The following is a 19,568-nucleotide window of genomic DNA, read 5'->3' on the forward strand; positions in this document are numbered from 1 at the left end:
CCCTTTGTATCTCAACATTCTGTGGTCTCTCTTCATTTAAATAATAGTCTCCTTTTCTACTCTTCCTACCAAAGTGGATAACCTTACATTTTCCCACATTATACTCTATCTGCCAAATTTTTTCACTATCACTTAACCTATCTATAGCCCTTTGCAGACTATGCCCTCCTCACAACTTGCTTTCCCACCTATCTTTGTATCAGCAGCAAATTTAACTAAAATATAGTCTATCCCTTCATCCAAGTCATTAGATTGTAAATAGTTGAGGGCCCAGTTGAGACCTAGATTTAATTGCAGCCTATACAAAGGGATGACATTAGTTGTAAAAGTCCTGTGAAATAGACACAGATTCACAACCGAAAATGCAAGAAATTCGCAATCTCAGTTAGAGTCATGCCAGGATAAAGCAGAAAATGGAAAACTGTCTGATTAAATCACAGATGCTCATCTGAGACTGGATAAGATAATAGGAAATGTACCTGCACCTAGCCATTATACTTTATCCAACTAGCTATAAGGGGGGGGAAAGTTTTCTTTTTAAATCCAGGCAGCGATTGAGAATAATCTACAAAACTACTTAATTCCACCCACTGCAGCAGGCAACATCTGTTATAGCCCTCATAATGCCACATGCACTAGTATTTGGCACATGGCTCCAAAACCAGGCACCATAAATAGAAGATAGCCACGAATAAACCCAATAGGGAATTTAGGGGTAGCTTCTTTACCCATTAGAGTGGTTAGAATGTGGAATGTGTAGAGTAGTTGAGGCGCCTTTAAGGGAAAGCTAAATAGGGTTAGATGGAGTAGGTTGGAGAAAGATTGGGAAAAGCATAAACGCCGGCATTGACCAGCTGGTCCGAATGGCCTGTTTCCATGCTGCAAATTTTATGAAGCCATTTTGAAGTTCAATACAACATCTTCTGAAGTTAGGAAACATCAACTTTTCTGCCCTCATTTTTTAAAATTCATATCTAATGAATTATGCAGTTGAATCACGTGATGTGATCACACCAACTCTACACCAAAATGTTATCAAAAAGTGAAAGATAAGGCTAAGCAGTATAACAATAAAAATACACTTTTATTATGCTAATTGCATAATGCACCTGTATTTTACTGTAAGGCACTTTATTGGTGAGCTGACACATCTAACTTAACCAGTTTTGCCTTCGGGTCACCAGAGTAATTAATGCCATAGTGAGCCCATTATGATTGTCAGTTGTATTATGACAAACACCGTGTCAAAGATGGGTCAGGCAGTATTTGGGCAGAAAACACAGTTGCAGTCCACTCAACCTGCCCAATTTCAAGAAAGGCTGCGCTGATAAGGTAACAGCATTGAAAGCAGTATTATTTTCCTCACCCTGGTTTGTTTGCACAATTTGTAGGTTAGTCTCTTTAATAGTAGCATTATTCTATTCATGAAGCCTGTACCTTTAAATTGGTCATCTCAAGATTTCTTTGCGTTTTCACTGATATTCTCTCAGATTGTTTACTTAGTATTACATCAGAATATTCAGTAGATATTTACACTTATTTTTACAAAACAGCTGTCCATACCACCATATAAACAGACTTGCTTGGAGAATTACTCCAGCAAATGCCACTCAAAAGAAAGCAAAAATAAAACAAAGTCAAATTGACACAGCCAGATCTAACACAAAATGTCATAACTTTCTGCTATGGAGTTCCAATAGTGAGAAATATGCAGTTTGGTCAGAAACACCCCAAACCAGAGTTCAAAGCCCAGCAGCAGGCTGTTTTCCTTTTGTTTCTGCTACTGCCCAAATTACCATGATAGACAGGAACAGGTCTTTTCAGTTTCAAATTTCATCCTGGACAATTCTGCAAACACTGTAGGACTTGAGGAGAGTCCATTTCCAATGTTGGCATGTGGTGCCAAACATTGACATTTTGCAATTAATTTACAAAGCAATATATACATTTTGAGGGCTTCTCCTCTTGAACCCGGCACCCAAAGAAATTAAGGATTAGAAGAGATATTTGGCCATTTTTAAAAAGGGGTGACAATGCCAAAACGTTTTATTTTTTTCTGAATTGGACAGAAAAAAACTGGCATTCTCTTTCCAATTGATTCAGTATTATCTGCAACTCATTCTCACAACTCATACATGAGAGGTATGTTTAAATCGAAGACTCCTGTTCCCCTGAAATGCCCAGTGATTGGGGGATCAACTCTCAGAAATGGAGATTGCCAGACAATGCCTGAACACCCTCTCAAGTCTCGCCGCCTTGCCACATGTGGACAGTGCATAAGATGGTCCAATTCTAATTGCGGGGCGGCGATGCCGCGGTGGGCTCAGTGGCGGCAGCCACAGCCGAGGCGAACACGTGGAAGGGGAAACAAGGCCCCAGCCGGGCAGGAAGCTGCGCCTCGCCCGCTCAATCGATGAGGGAATCCGGTGCTCGGCGACGGGTGGCTCACCGAGGCCCAGTCCCAGGTGTCAACCACGTGTAACGGGCTTGGACTCGAGCCAGAGGCCGCCCTCCCTCATCCTATCCCGCGCAGCATCGGCTCCGCCAGGGCGACAGGGACGGCAGTTTCAGAGGGGGAGCGAGCGGCGCCGGTGGAGACAGGATCAGGCCGAGGCCCTGCGCCGTTACCCGGTACCCAAAACAGGAACAAAGGCCGGAACGACAGTCCCCCCCCCCCACCCCCTTCAACGCCCGGCGGAAAGGCCACCACAACCCCAAGAGCCACACACACCAACCCCGCTCCGCCCAGCCGCTGCACCCAGGCAAACGTCGACTCCCCGACAACCAGGGCCGCGATGCAGCGGGGGCTCTCCGTAAAATGGCGGCGGCCTCTCTGCCCCCACCGTTGCCTCCACCCGGTCCCGGTCGCTGCTCCCCGCCCGCACCCCGGCGCCCGCGCCTCACAGGACCCGCTCACTCACCGCAGGAAACCGGGGGAGGGGGAAAGGGAGGGAGGCCGAGCGAGCTTCAAGCGAGAAGGGCGGGTGAACCTTCAGCTTCTCAATCCGCGCACTAAAATAAGTTGGGGGGTTTTTTCGTCTAAAAAATAAAATACCCGCACCACCAAGAACAGTGCCGGCTAGATCACACACTAACCTGCTGGCAGAAAGGCTGCGTGATTGACAACCTCGGCAGTCAATCGCGGGCTGGCTCGCACAGCAGGGGGCTGAGGTCTCGAAAAGGTAAGCCAATGGGGAACAGGAGCGGGTTCAGCTACTAGCACGTTAGATAGACCGGCAAAGGCGCCAGGAGCTGCAGGGAAACCCCGTAGAGGGGGTGGCCGTCTCTCCAGTGACAGCCAATCACATCTGGTATCAGCTTTGACTGACAGCTAGAGGGTGGGCTCTGGCAGAGCCAGCTGTCTCCATATAAGGATTGTGTGCAAACTTGGAGGTAGGTGGTGTAAGTTAGAGCCACATAAGTAAAATGTTTTAAAAGTGTTTTTTTCAGTGTAGAGAATCGTGCAAATTATGATAAATATACTTTAAATAGAGATGAAACAGATGTCAAACCTCTGAAGAAGATTGCAATACTTTTATACTTCTCAGCTGGGATGATTCATTATGTCACAAATGCTGTCATCGGGCAAGCACAACGTCACTGGTGAATCATTTTGAACATCCTCTCAACGTCTAACAATTTTTAACATACCAACTCCATTGCTGTGTCTAAGTAAAAGTAGTTCCCTTCACCTGGGTGAAAGAAAAATTCATTCTCGAAGGTAATGGTTAATAATAGTTTGTTGCTTGATGTAGACACCATGCCATCTTTACCAGTTAAATGTGTTGTGCACGTTAATTATAGCTTTAATTTTTGGTGTTGAAGGCATTGGTAGTGCCTCCTCTAATTGCTAGTGTTCAGTCTGCTCTATTCTGCTCAAATTGATAAGAAATAGGCCCTTTGAGACTGCTCTGCCATTCAGTAAGATGATGACTGATCTACCTCAAATCGACCATTCCACGCTGTCCCCATATTCCTTAATTTTATTTGTATCCAGAAATCTAGCCATTTCTGTTTTAAATATACTCAACGACTGAGCATCCACAACCCTCTGGGATAGAGAATTCCAAAGATCCACAATCTTTGAGTAAAGCAACCTTAACAGCATCTACCCCAACAAGCCCCTAAAGAATTTTATATGGTTCTGTCAGATCGTGTCTAATTCTTCTAAATTCTATGAAAGGAGATTGAGGGGAGATTTAATAAAAGTGTACAAAATTATGACAGGTTTAAGTAACTGAGACAAGGAAAAACTTCCCATTAACACATGGTACAAGGACTAGGGGACACAGATTGAAAGCTTTGGGCAAAAGCTGCAGGGGGAATATGAGGAAGCACTTTTTTACGCAGCGGGTGGTAATGATCTGGAACTTGCTGCCCACTAGAGTGGTGGAAGCGGAGACGATCAATGACTTCAAGAGGAAGTTGGATGGCCACCTGAGAGAAATAGACTTGCAAAGCTACGGGTATCGAGCTGGGGAGTGGGACTGACTGCACAGCTCTGTGGAGAGCCAGCATGGACTCGATGGGCTGAATGGGCTCATTCTGTTCCATAAATGACTCTCTGACTCTAAATGTAGTCCTCGTCAATTCAATCTCTCCTCATAGGACAATCCCCTCATCCCATAAATCAGTCTAGCGAACATTTGTTGCACTCCCTCTAAGGCAAGTATATCCTTCCTTAGGTAAAGAGATATAGTACTCAAGGTTTGGTCTCATCAAGGCCCTATACAATTGCAATAAGACTTCTTCACTCCGACATTCCAATCCCTTTGCAATAAAGGCGAACATACCATTTGCTTTCCTAATTGCTATCTGTTACTTGCATGTTAACTTTCTGTGATTCCTGTACATTGACACCCAGGTCCTTCTGAATACCAACATTTCCCAGGCTATCACCATTTAAAAAGTTCTGCTTTTTTTTTCTATTATCTTCCCTCAGCTTCCTCTGTTCCAAAGAAAACAACCCCAGCCGATCCAATCGTTCCACATAGCTAAAATTCTCCAGTCCTGGCAACATCCTTGTAAATCTCCTCTGTACCCTCTCTAGTTCGATCACACTCTTCACGTAATGTGGTGACCAGAACTGCACACATAGAATGGTTACAGCACAGAAGGAGGCCATTTGGCCCTTTGTGTCCATGCAGCTCTCTGCAAGAGCAATGCAGCTAGGTCCACTCTCCCATGATTTCCCTGTAGCCCTGCAAATTCTTTCTCTTCAGATAATTATTCAAATAATTCACTTTTGAAAGCCATGATTAAATCTGCCTCCACCACAGTCTCAGGCAGTGCATTCCAGATCCTAACCACTTGCTGCATTTAAAAAAAGTTTTCCTCATGTTGCCTTTGGTTCTTTTGCCAGTCACCATAAATTGGTGCCCTCTGGTTCTTGATTCTCCCACCAATGGGAACAGTTTCTCCCTAACTACTCTGTCCAGACCCCTCGTGATTTTGAACACCTCTATCAAATCTCCTTTCAACCTTCACTAAGAAGATCAGCCCCAGCTTCTCCAATCTGTAATTGAAGTTTCTCATCCCTCGAACCATTCTCGTAATTTTTTTCTGCATCCTTTTTAATGCCTTCCCATCCTTCTTAAAGTGTGGTGCCCAGACTTGGGCACACTATTCCAATTGAGGCCAAACAAGTGTTTTATAAAGGTTCACTATAAACTTCCTTGCTTTTGTATGCTATGTCTCTATTTATAAAGCCCAGGATCTGGTATGCCTTATTAACCACTTTCACAACCTGCACAGTACTCTAGCTGAGGCCTAACTAGTGTTTTTATATATAAAAACAAGAAATGCTGGAAATGCTCAGCAGGTCTGGCAGCATCTGTGGAGAGAGAAGTAGAGTTAACGTTTCAGGACAGTGACCCTTCATCAGAACTTCAGGACATAGTGTTTTATACAGATGGGCAATAAATATTGCCTGCCAGTATCATCCACATCCCGAGAAGAACATTTTTTTTTAAAGGTGGTTTTTTTGTACAATCCCATGAATATAACAATCCCTGTTTATTTTTGATCTCTAACCATATTGACACTATCTGAACTTTTTGACATACATCAGTCTTTTCTATAGTAACAAAAATAGAAAATGCTGGAAATACTTAGCAGGTCAGGCAAGAGAGGAAAACAGTGTTAACAGATGGAATTTTAACCCCCAAGAATGAGTGGGTTGGGAGAGGGTGGAGAGTGAAAATTGGTGATTTTTTTATAGCAGAAGCACAACCCGACTCCAATGGACTCACATCCAAGCTTAACGAAGGCCCATTTGGATGCGAGTGAGAAATCTCCTCGCCAAAGCCAGGGATTTCTTAATTGGATGTAGGCAGGTACTTGGGAGACGTTAATGACCTTTTTTTAATGGTTTTTAACTTGGCTGTAAATTTAACTTGAGCAGGATGGATTTTCTGGGGTTTGGAAAACTGAGCAGAGAAACGGAGGCAAGTTTGAGCAGTAGTTCAGGTGGGAATTTAAACTTGGCATTGTCCAATCTAGACAAAATCTCACTTATTGCAGTTGGTTTTCTCAGTTCCCCCGGCAAACTTTGACGGAGAGTACTTGTCTGGATACGGCTTTTCTCAACCTTTGAAGGTTTCATATTGACAAAATTAACTTGGGAGGCACCTTGGATGTGTTTGACAGTACATCAGAAGATGAAGACCATCACCATCCATGGCAGTGACAACATGTTGTGGTGGGATCAGTACATGCACAGGAAGGAGGTGCATTGGGGAAAGGTGCATAGGAAAAGAGGCTGAGGTCACAGAAGGCACTGCAGACAGAGTCTTAACTTCCTCGATCTCTCAGAAAAGCAATGCTTCCACAGACTGAAGTTGTCATGTCAGGTGATGGTAGACATCAGCAGGCTCTTACAGGAAGACTTACTCCCTACTGGACCTGCAGGCCATGCAGTATTAGTGGTTGTGAAAGTGACCATCGTCCTCAACTTTATGGCCTCTGGGTCCTATCAGGCTGCTATTGGTGACATATCCAGGATCTCCTGGATCAGTTGAGATGATTAAATGACAAAAAGCGTGATGGTGCAAGGCATAAGGGGATGATGGGACAATGAAATAAACAAAAGATGGGTCTAGAGAAGCTGTAAGTGGCAGCAGCATAACCATTACTGTTTCCAAAAAGATGGGAGCAGTGGTTATGATCTGAAATTGCTAAACTCGATGTTGAGTTTGAAAAGTTGTAAAATGCCTAATGGAAAAATGAGATGCTGTCCCTCGAGCTCCCATTGAGCTTCATTGAAGTAGTGTAGGAGGCCGAGGACAGAGAGGTCAGAGTGGGAGTGGGACGGAGAAATACAATGGCAAGCGATTGAAAACTTAGCATCATGCTTCCTGATTGAACGGAGCTTTTCATCAAAGATTTCACCCAATCTGAGTTTGATTGTCCCCAATGTAGAGGAAGCCAAATCGTGAGCAGCCGATACAGGATACAGTATACAAGTAAATCACTTTCACCTGAAGAGGGTTTCTGGGTCCCTGGAGATGAAAGGGCAGGCGTTGGAAAGATGACAAGGGAATGCGAGTGGATGCTGCAGGGTGTCACAGAGTGGATGGTCCCATTGGAATACTGAAGGGAAGGGGAAGATGAGTTTGATGGTGGCATCAAGCTGGAAATGGCAGAAATTCGGAGGATGATCTGTTGAATGAGGAGCCCGGTGGGGTGGACGGTGAGATTGTGATTCTGGGGGTGAAGTCATAAGTGTGGGAGGGCCCGACCAGCCATTGTGAAAGGGAATCCTCGTTTGAAGAAAAAGAAAGCCATATCAGAAGCGCTGGGTGGAAGGTAGCATCATCAGAACAGATGCAATGGAGACAGAGAAACTGGGAGAATGGAATAGAATCCTTAAAGGAAGCGAGCGGAAGGAAGTGTAACCAAGGTAGCTATGGGAGTCAGTGGGCTTCTAGTAGATATTGATTGACAATCCATCCCCAGAAATGTAGATAGAGAAAGCGAGCGAAAGGAAGAGAAGAGTCAGAGGTAGACCATATGAATGTGAGGGAGGGGTGGAAATTGTAAGTAAAGCTGATGAGATTTTCCCATTCAAAGCAAGAACGGGAAACAGCACCGATACAATCATTAATGTACTAGAAAAAGAGATGAGGAGGGGACCTGAGTAGAACTGGAGCAAAGAATGTTCCACGTATTCCTTGAAAAGGCAGGCATTGCTAAGACCCATGTGGGTTCCTATTTTGACACCTGTTATTTGGAGGCTGTGAATAAGTTAAAGGGGAATTGTTCAATATAGGAGCTTGTTCAGCCAGGTGATGGAGGATGATGGTGGATGGGAACCAGTTGGATCTTTGTTCAAGGAAGAAGCGTAGAGCCCTCAGACCATCCTGATGGGGGTGTAGTGGAACTGGATGTCATGATGAAAAGGAGACAGCTAGTAACTGGAAACAGTTGAACTGTTGGAGGTCATCAGAAAAGTCTCAGATGCAGGTCGGAACAGACTGGACAAGAGAAGAAAAAAATCGAGATAGGAAGAAATAAGTTCCATGAAGCAAAAACATGCTGAAATGATAGACCTACCAGGGCAGTCGTGTTTGGGAAGGAGGTATAAAACGGGTTGTGAGATTGAAGGCCGTGCTATAGGAGTTCTTTCTATAACATGCCTTTCCATCTTCACCAGTATTGACGCTGTTTTTTACTTTTCAATCCCTCCTAAAAATATTACAACCTAATATGTTTGTTTTCTATTTTTGCCCAGTTTGCATTCAAGTTTGTCTAAATGGTAGGAAATATTTATCTTCCTAAAACATAATTGTCTCTAATTCCTCCGGTTTATTTCCCACACTCTGAGCATTGCAATACTTTCACTTTATGTTTTATTTTATCATAAAATGCTGCTCCTTTTCCATTGATTCTTTTTGCCAAGCAGCTTGTTCAATTATCTTAGTCTTTTAACCAATTAGTTTATTTTCTTCTTCTATTCCATTTACTCCTTCTATATGTGACCCCTTTTTCTAAATTCTTTTAATTTATATATTAACCTAATCTACTTCTACTTTCTATGCTCTTTCTGATTGCTTTTATTTCTTCTGCCCCCCTCCTTCTGAGTTTAAATAACTCTGCATTTCACTGTTTATCCATTTTTCTCGTATATTAGTTCCGCTCCTGTTCAGATGCAGCCTATCTTTGGGGAAAAGCTGCAATTTTCCTCAGAAATGATGCCGACAGGCTGTAAAAGAGACACTGTCTTCCTGACATCACCCTTTTAATCGCACATGGAGTTCCTTAGTCTTGCTATCCTTCTCTATTCTAGCTGGGGATGTAATTATGTTCTGCAGGATTTCAAGCCTTTCCTTTGTTATATTGTCATCCCACATGTGAACCACAAAGACTGGATGCTCCCCATCCCCTTCTGTAATCTTTTCCAATCTTTCTGAAATGTCCATTACTCTAGAATCTGGGAGACAACAAAGCATATGGGATTCTCTGTCTGGACTGCAAATGATAATGCCCCCAATTTAACTATGAAGCCTCCTTTATTACTGTATTCCTAACTGAATTGCTAATTCCGTCCCTCCACCCCCTCATCCCAACAATACATCTCATAATTTTTGGTGCCACTACAATCAATTTGATGGCCTACCTAGAGCCCTCATCCTCCCCACAGGAAGTCAGTGCGTCAGATTTGTTGATGATAATTTGCTCTGGGTATTTCTGTCTTAGGCTCATCACTTTCCCTAGTCTGTGGATAGTCATCCTCCTTCCTCTACCACTACCAGCTCTCTACCTCTCAGTTGGGTAACTACCCTGCAGCAGGACTCGCCTGTGAACTCGCCCTCCAGTGAGCTAGCACATAAACAGTTCTTTCTCCCTTGCATGTGTGCAGCCCACTCGTGCCCAATGACTCACCACATGCAGATCCTGACTCTATCCTTGCCTTTAAGGTATGTGCAGTGCTAGTATCTGAGATGGTGACTGCAAGTGTCAGATCAATTGATGGGACCTCTTCATCAGTGTTGTCCTGTTGCTCTCCTTTTCCTGGGCCTGCAGTGGCTGGGCAGGCAACAGTTCTTGGGTGTTGAAAGCAGGACATCGGAGGGATAGGTTAATGTGAGAGACAATTCGATTCACTCCACGTGATATCAAGAAACGACTGAAGGCACTGGATACTGCAAAGGCTATGGGTCCGGACAACATTCCGGCAATAGTACTGAAGACCTGTGCTCCAGAACTTGCCGCGTCCCTAGGCAAGCTGTTCCAGTACAGCTACAACATTGGCATTTACCCGGCAATGTGGAAAATTGCCCAGGTATGTCCTGTACACAAAAATCAAGAAAAATCCAACCCGGCTAATTACCACCCCATGAGTCTACTCTCGATCATTAGTAAAGTGATGGAAGGTGTCATCGACAGTGCTATCAAGCAGCACTTGTTAGCAATAACCTGCTCAGTGATGCTCAGTTTGGGCTCGGACAGGGCCACTCAGCTCCTGACCTCGTTACAGCCTTGGTTCAAACATGGGCAAAAGAGCTGAACTCGAGGTGAGGTGACTGAGTGGCTGCCTGTGACATCAAGGCAGCATTTGACCGAGTGTAAGGAGCCTAGCAAAACTGGAATCAATGGGAATTGGGGAAAACTCACTGCTGGATGGAGTCATACCTCGTACAAAGGAAGATGGTCGTGGTTGTTTGGAGGTCAATCATCACAGCTCCAAGATATCACTGCAAGAGTTCCTCAGGGTAGTGTCCTGGGCCCAAACTTCTTCAGCTGCCATTAATGACCTTCCTTCAATCATAAGGTCAGAAGTGGGGATGTTCGCAGATGATTGCACAATGTTCAGCACCATTTGCGACTCCTCAGATACTGAAGCAGTCTGTGTAGAAATGCAGCAAGACCTAGGCACAATTCAGGCTTGGGCTGATAAGTGGCAAGTAACATTCGTGCCACACAAGTGCCAGGCAATGACCATTTCCAACAAGAGAGAATCTAACTACCTCCCCTTGACATTCAATGGCATTACCATCACTGAATCCTTCACTATCAACATCCTGGGGGTTACCATTGACCAGAAACTGAACTGAACTAGCCATATAAATACCGTGGCTACAAGAGCAGGTCATCGGCTGGGAATCCTGCAGTGAGTAACTTACCTCCTGACTCCCCAAGTCTGTCCACCATCTACAAGTCACAAGTCAGGAGTGTGATGGAATACTTTCCACTTGCCTGAATGGATGCAGCTCCAACAACACTCAACAAGCTCGACATCATCCAGGACAAAGCAGCCCACTTGATTGGCACCCCATCTACAAACATTGACACCCTCCACCACCGACACACAGTGGCTGCAGTGTGTACCATCTACAAGATGCACTGCAGCAATGCACCAAGGCTCCTTAGACAGCACCTTCCAAACCCGCAGCCTCTACCACCTCGAAGGACAAGAGCAGCAGATACATGGGAACACCACCACCTGCAAGTTCCCGTCCAAGTCACACACCATGCTGACTTGGAACTATATCACCCTTCACTGTCGCTGGGTCAAGATCCTGGAACTTGCTTCCTAACAGCACTGTGGGTGCACCTAGCCCACTTACTGCAGCGGTTCAAGATGGCAGCTCACCACCATCTTCTCGAGGGCAATTAGGGATGGGCAATAAATGTTGGCCTAGCCAGTGACACCCACATCCCATGAACGAATAAAAAAAGGAAGGATGGAAAGCAAGACGTTCATAGTCACACCATCAGCAGCTTGCTTATCACACCAAAAAGCAGGATGAGGGTGAGCTGTAGGTTGTGGAGGGGCATCAGGCAGGAGCATACTGATATCCTCAATGTTCTCAGCGATACCGGATACTACGGGCTGTGTCGCAGTTGGCCCCATGATGTGGAGAATCATGTCCTCTGTAAGGCTCAGGAGATGCAAGTGTCCTTGACTCATGCCGGTTCTGCTCTGCTGCCTTCTATTCTGTGCCACCTTGTCCTGCAAGAGAGAGGGAAGAATATTAGTGATTATGCCACACTGTTTGATTGATGTGCCTGCCAAAGCTGAATAGCTGGAGGCATGTGGAAGCACTGAGAGTTGGTGTGAGGCTGGCAGCATTGGTAGTGGAGGTGGAATGTCTGGATGTTAGGCACGAATCCGGAGTGTTAGGGTGTGCTGCAGGGTTAGTGATGGTAGTGTGGTTCATTGAGCAGTGTAGGGGGTTGGTGGTGTGGTGACTCTAAGATGTCACGTGAAGATGCATTCATTGACCTTGGCCACTAGCATGAGGCCATTAGGCCTTTGCAGCACTGCTGGCAGATCCTTGGGTCTAGCTTCTGGGAATTGACTTCACTGTCCACCTGCTCCCAATCCTTTCTGAGGAGATCTTTGAGGGCCTCCTGCATCCCCACCCCTCCCCCAATGAAACCGATGTGTTTCTCCTCCTGTCCACCTCTACCACTAAGGCCGCCAGTGCTGCATCCACGACCATGGAGCTCTCTCTCTGCCCTGGTGTTCAATTTTCCTTGTTTACAATTGTAACAATAGTATTCAGCAGCAGCCTCCTGTAATTCAGTGCAGCTTCCCTTTAAGCAGGACAGACTGCCTTTAAGAACAGAAGGCTGACTACACTACCTGCTATTAGCACGCTCTGCTCGGCTCCATGAGCGCTGATACAACCAGCAGTGCAGAACAAACTTGACCCAACGCTACAATCAGGTAAATCAGAAAGCACCAAATATGCGTGCTGCCTACCCACACTTCAACGGGCATGGGCAGGTCGTGAACCATGACCTCGATGCTCAGAAAATGGCGTGGTCCAAATTCTAGCCCCTTGAATGCAAATACTTTCAGTCGGAGACAATCCCGCAGTTGCGTTTGGTCAAGTCAACATCTACTACTCGAAACTCTCACATCCTGTAGGAACTGTTCTTCTGTGTGCAGTCATTACTGCTATAAATGTTAGTTATCATTTAAATTTATACTTCTTATTTAGTTATAATTTCAGTTATACGACTTTGCTTCTGCATCTCCCTTTGCTCTTAATTCCCATTCCAGCTAAATTCACATTTTAGAAGTACTGCTCATCCTGGTCCTACATCAACTCATTGTCACTCTGTGGTGTGCTGTCTTCTTTTTAACCTCGCTGATATTTGAGGCTTCACCTTGTTGATATAAACAAGCTAATGGGAATGCGAGAGTATAAAATGCATATCTCACTGATTAACAATGGAATTGGGGAAAGGTATTTAGGAACACCTACCTGGTTATGTCATATTAACATTGCCTTCCTATTGTTACTTCATAAGTCATCGTAAACTTCGTTTTTTCTCACCATCACTGCAATATAACATGGGATTAAAGGGTTATAGGCCATGAAAAATCTGTAGCTGCATAAAATGAAGCATCAATGTTACAATTTTAAATGAGATGTAGGAACAGAGATGATATGGGGTTTACGTACACAAATCTTGAAGGGGAAGAAAATGCAGAGCAAGGGAGTGGTACTAATTGGGTAGCTCTTTGAAACGGCCAGCACAGACTCTATGGGCCAGATAGCCTCCTTCTGTGCTATTTGATTCTGTGCTATTTGATTCTGTGATCTGATTTAGACATTTAGCGATTTAAAAACCCTCTACTGCCTATGAATTAATAAACAAACACTGGAGAGTCATTTAAACTGAGAAGTTGCGAAGAGAAACCATTAATCAGAAAATAAGCAAAGATAACATGGAACTTTGATTACAAATGCTATGGTCATAACCAGTTAATGACTAACAATGTGAACTTAAAGTTTCAGATCATTTTGCTCATGACCAGATCTACTTGAGCCATTAGGTATCTGAATATGGCAGCATACCACATGGAAGCTTTAAGGAAACAGCGAGTCCTTTACAGGAGGATTGCAGCCATGGAAGTAAGGATGACCCTTTACCTAAATCTTATAATAGTAGAGACAAATGTATGGATAACTCTGGGTACTATTGACCGTTATATTTGTATATATGTTAATCTAAGAAGAATAGGGATTGTTAATGAGAAACTTCATAATGGTGTCATACATAGATAGGCACAATATGGTAAGAGTTCAACAGAATTCAAGATTGTACATGATGTTGAGAACCTATTTCACAGATGCATTAAATAATAATGAATGCCAAGACATACATTAGGATTTTACCAGGCCAGATTTGCTTTGTTATAAGGCAAAACTCAAAGCTAAAACAGTTATTGTGCAGTAAAATCCAAAATAAATACAACTAGTACAGATTATTATTCATATTAGGTAATACACTTACTATTTATGTATGAAAAGATATTAATAGATGCAATTATGTTTGGAAAATATTGAAAAAAATCACATTATGCAACTTCAAGCAGAAGCTAAATGGGAGTTGCAAAAGGAGACACACTGAAGAGAAAATTTAGAATTGTAATCAAATATTCAAAGCAAACTTTCTGAGTACATATACAAGGCTCTTACTGTGCTTGGATAGCTGATTGATGTTGCTACAGTCTCAGCAAAGGGGTATGGTAGTGTAGTGGCTATGTCATGGCTCAGTGGTAGCACTCTCGCCCCTGAGTCAGAAGGTTATGGGATCTAGTCCCACTCCAGAGACTTGAGCAGAAAATCTAGGCCAGTACACCAGTGTGATATTGAAGGAGGGATCTACTATCAGAGTTTCTGTGCTTCGAATGAGACATGAAAGGAAACCTCGTCTGCCCGCTCAAGTTGATTTAAAAGCCATTAGACTATTTCGAAGAAGAGCATGAAGTTCCCTCTGGTGACCTGGCCAATATTTATCTCCCGATCAGCATCATTAAGCAGAATACCTGGTCATTATCATTTTTTTTTTGTGGAAGCTTGCTGTGCACAAATTGGCTGCCACATTTCTTACATTACAACAGTTACTACACTTTAAAAATAGTTCACTGGCTGTAAAGCATTTTGAGATATGATGAGATTGTAAAGGGCATGATGTAAATGCAAGTCTTTCTTTCTTTCTGTTACTGGACTAGTAATCGGGAGAACTTGTGTTTGAATGTCACCATGACATGTAAGAATTTCAACCATTTAGTTTAAAAATCTATAATCCACAATCTGTAACCTCATGGCCCCGCATATCCCCCACTCTACCATTACCATCAAGCCGGGGGACCAACTCTGGTTCGATGAAGAGTGCAGGAGGGTATGCCAGGAGCAGCACCAGACATACCTCAAAATGAGGTGTCAACCTGGTGAAGCTACAACCCAGGACTACTTGTGTGCCAAACAGTGTAAGCAGCAGTGAACATACAGAACTAAATAATCCCATAACCAATGGATCAGATCTAAGCTCTGCAGTCCTGCCACATCCAGTCGTGAATGGTGGTGGACAATTGAACAACTAACTGGAGGAGGTGTTGCCACAAGTATCTCCATCCTCAATGATGGGGGACCCCAGCACATCAGTGCAAAAGATAAGGCTGAAAGCATTTGCAACAATCTTCAGCCAGAAGTGCCGAGTGGATGATCCATCTCGGCCTCTTCCTGACAGATGCCAGTCTTCAGCCAATTCGATTCACTCCGCGTGATATATCAAGAAACAACTGAAGGCACTGGATACTGCAAAGGCTATGGGCCCTGACAACATTCCAGCAATAGTACTGAAGACCTGTGCTCTAGAACTTGCTGCGCCCCTAGACAAGCTGTTCCAGTACAGTTACAACACTGGCATCTATCTGGCAATGTGGAAAATTGGCCAGGTGTGTCCTGTACACAAAAAGCAGGACAAATCAAACGCGGCCAATTACCACCCCATGAGTCTACTCTCAATCATCAGTAAAGTGACGGAAGGTGTTGGCAATAGTGCTATCAAGCGGCACTTGCTTAGCAATGACCTGTTCAGTGACGCTCAGTTTGGGTTTCGCCAGGGCCACTCAGCTCCTGACCTCATTATAGCCTTGGTTCAAACATGGACAAAAGAGCTGAACTCAAGAGGTGAGGTGCGAGTGACTGCACTAGACATCAATGCAGCATTTGACCAAGTATAGCATCAAGGAGCCCTAGCAAAACTGGAGTCAATGGGACTCGGGGAAAACTCTCTGCTGGTTGGAGTCATACCTAGCGCAAAGGAAGACTTTTGTGTTGTTGGGGTCAATCATCTCAGCTCCAGGACATCACTGCAGGAGTTCCTCAGGATAGTGTCCTAGGCCCAAGTATCTTCAGCTGCTTCATCAATGACCTTTCTTCAATCATAAGGTCAGAAGTGGGGATGTTCGCTGCTGATTGTGCAATGTTCAGCATCATTCACCACTCCTCAGATACTGAAGCAGTCTGTGTAGAAATGCAGCAAGACCTGGACAATATCCAGGCATGGGCGATAAGTGGTAAGTAACATCCGCGCTACACAAGTACCAGGCAATGACCATCTCCAAAAAGAGAACCATCTCCCCTTGACATTCAATGACATTACAATCACTGAATCCCCCACTATCAACATCCAGGGATTTACCATTGACCAGAATCTGAACTGGCATAGCCATATAAATACCGTGGCTACAAGAGCAGGTCAGAGGCTAGGAATCCTGTGGAAAGTAACTCACCTCCTGACTCCCCAAAGCCTGTCCACCATCTACAAGGCACAAGTCAGGAGTGTGATGGAATACTCTCCACTTGCCCGGATGGATGCATCGCCAACAACACTCATCAAGCTTGTCACCATCCAGGACAAAGCAGCCCGCTTGATTGGCACCCCATCTACAAACATTCACTCCCTCCACTACCAACGTACCGTGGCAGCAGTGTGTACCATCTACAAGATGCACTGCCGCAATGCACCAAGGCTCTATAGACAGCACCTTCCAAACCTGCGACCTCTACCAACTAGAAGGACAAGGGCAGCAGATGCATGGGAACACCACTACCTGCAAGTTCCACTCCAAGCCACACACCATCCTAATTTGGAACTATATCACTGTATCTTCACTGTCGCTGGGTCAAAATCCTGGACCTCCCTTCCTAACAGCACTGTGGGTGTACCTACCCCACGTGGATTGCAGCGGTTCAAGAAGGCAGCTCACCACCACCTTCTCAAGGGCAATCAGGGATGGGCAATAAATGCTGGCCTAGCCAGCAATGCCGACTTCCCATGAATGAATCAAAAAAAAAAGTAAAAAGCTGGTGTATTGTTGTAAAGATGCAACTGGTTCACTAATATGACCTTTCAGGAAGGAAATTTGCCATTGTTACCTCATCTATTCCATATATGACTCACACCAGTTTGGTTGACTCTTAACTGCCCTATGAAGTGACCTAGTAAGCTACACAATTATGCGAAAAAAATATATTATTTCTTGGGATGTGGGCATCTCAGATGAATGTAAAAGACACCATAGCAACACCTTGGGATGTATCATTAAGTTAAAGGTTCTGTATAAATATAAGTTGTTGTATTCAAAGAGCAGCAGGTGAGTTCTTTCCTGTATCTTGGCCAATGTTTCTCTGTCAACCAACTACAACAATAATAAAAACACAACTTGCATTATATAGCGTCTTTATCATAGTAAAAAGAACCCAAGACACTTCACATGAGCTTCACCAAATACAAGTTGACACTGAGCCACATACAGGGATATGAAGACAGGTGACCCAAAGCTTGGTCAAAGAGGTACATTTTAAGGAGTGTCTCAAACCAGTAAAGAGAGGTGGAGAGACAGAGAGGTTTAGCGAGGGAATTCCAGAGCTTAGTGCCTTGGCAGCTGCAACAATTAAACAAAACCGTTGAAGTGGAACATGGGTCTTTTAGTAAAGTTTCATCATGTCTATCAAGCTAATAAATAGATTATCTGATCCTTTACTTCATCAAGTTAGTTGCTGATTGATTTCTACAGATTCTTGCTGCAATTGTAGAGTGTTTGGTGGTTTCTAGAGTTCTTTAAATTTGCTGATTGCTATAGGGATTGGTGTGGCACGTGCAGAAGGACTTTGTCCTGACTTCAAGGATTTTGCACAAGCTATTTGCTCCCACAAATGGATGCGGTGGTTTAGATCCCTGTTGGCCTACAGTATGCCAGGGAGAATGGGAAGAGGTGAAACAGAGAAGGACAAGCTGCTGGAACAGGGACGAGGGGGACTGGGAGAACAGATCTCAGCAGGAGACTATATCCACACAGGGTGTTCAGGGAGCAATTTTTCTACCTGAACCTCAGCGAGGAACAGTGGCAGAAATCTGTGTTTCACTTAGGATGGCCTGACTGAAATCTTCCACCTGCTGCAGCCTCAAAGCAGGACAAGATGAACTTTAATGCATCTGGCTCCTTCCATGCTGGAGCAGGCGATATTTGCAACTTCTCCCAGTTTGTCATACATTGTTGCATAAGGGAGGTTACTGAGACTCCGTATTCCAAGAGAGCTGAATACATTTCTTTCTGCCTTGCCAGGGAGAAGCAGGTGGAGCGAGCATGTGGTTTCGCAAGGATCATAGGCTTCCCCGTGGTTCAGGGTGCCTTTGACTGCACGGACATAAATTTGCAGGCGCCACGTGTCAACTCTGAGATATACTGCAACCAAAAGGGATTCTGCTCTTTTTAGCATCCAGTTGATGTATGACAATAGGCAGCATATCATTCAGGTCAATGCCTGGCATCCTAGCAACAGTTCTGATTCACTCTGGCAGTTCATTGTGCCATCTGCATTTCAGCCAGTGCGACAAACCAGTGGGTGGCTACTGGGTGACAAGGTCTATCCAGTGAGCCATGGCACAACCCATGCACATGTGGACGACATGAAAATAACAAAAGCCATGCTACCCACAAAACGTGTTGGAGCAGAACATTGGGTTGCTTAAACAGTGCTTCCTGGAGTGCTCTGGAGGAGCACGTGTCTAAATTTGTGGTGGTCTGCTGCATGCTGCACAACCCCACTGTCATGAGGGTACAACCCTTGCTGCCAGCTATGTGGTGACCAGCTGAGGAGGAGGAGGAGGACGAAAAGGAGGAAGACAAAGGGAGAAGGCAACCAACATAGCCCCTTTCTGGCCGGATTGTCCATGATCAACTTATCCAATTGCGCTGTCAGTAAATACAACCCCAATTTCTCATTCATCAACAATCCCACATCTTACTTCTCCTCTGTTACTGACCATCACAGCATTCCCTTGACTACAATGCAAAAAAAAGCCACCACAAAATAAACATTCTAAACCAAGTTTATACATCAAACCATGCCATATTGCACACAAACATCAACCAATCAGTCTTGTGCATTCCCTTTGTTCTGTCTTCCACATGCCTTTGCCTGTCTTAGTGCTCCTACTGCTGTCGCAGTGACTGCAGCATGGCTGGTGGAAGGCAGTCTGAGCTTGTGTGGCAGCAAGTTGAGCTTGCATAATAGCAGTCTGAACTTGCATGACCGCAAGCTGAGCTTGCATGACTTCAGTCTGAGTTTCCACTGCAGCACTGAGACATTGGGTGGCTTCTGCTTGTGCTGCAATGAAAACAGACATCAACCATCAGATGCTGCGTCATGGTTGGGTCTGCAAGTGTGCTAATGGAGTTGGCCGCCAGTTCCACACTAGAAAGGACAGGATACAAGCTCTATTCAAAGCCCTGTGCCGAGTTGTTGCCAGACTTC

General features: G+C 44.5%; 1 protein-coding gene and 1 long non-coding RNA gene across 13 annotated transcripts in view; one reads left to right on the forward strand and one right to left on the reverse strand.

Moving 5' to 3' along the window:
- Positions 1 to 3,157, reverse strand: part of g3bp1 (GTPase activating protein (SH3 domain) binding protein 1) — a 38,231-nt gene extending 35,074 nt beyond the window's left edge. For 5 of the 8 annotated variants that reach the window (XM_068043911.1, XM_068043910.1, XM_068043909.1 and 2 more), the window contains exon 1: positions 2,922 to 3,090. The gene's annotated coding sequence lies outside the window, so the exon portion shown is untranslated. The other 3 variants (XM_068043906.1, XM_068043907.1, XM_068043905.1) reach the window with 3 other exon arrangements.
- A 433-nt stretch (positions 3,158 to 3,590) lies between these two features.
- The window catches only part of LOC137376007 (uncharacterized), a 32,808-nt gene continuing 16,830 nt past the window's right edge, over positions 3,591 to 19,568 (forward strand). For 4 of the 5 annotated variants that reach the window (XR_010976116.1, XR_010976117.1, XR_010976114.1 and 1 more), the window contains exons 1-2: positions 3,591 to 3,721; positions 13,749 to 13,871. This is a non-coding gene — a long non-coding RNA (uncharacterized lncRNA). The remainder of the gene's footprint in view (positions 3,722 to 13,748; positions 13,872 to 19,568) is intronic. The other variant, XR_010976113.1, reaches the window with a different exon arrangement.

Source organism: Heterodontus francisci, chromosome 12, assembly GCF_036365525.1.
Source record: "Heterodontus francisci isolate sHetFra1 chromosome 12, sHetFra1.hap1, whole genome shotgun sequence".
In the NCBI taxonomy this organism is placed as follows: domain Eukaryota; kingdom Metazoa; phylum Chordata; class Chondrichthyes; order Heterodontiformes; family Heterodontidae; genus Heterodontus; species Heterodontus francisci.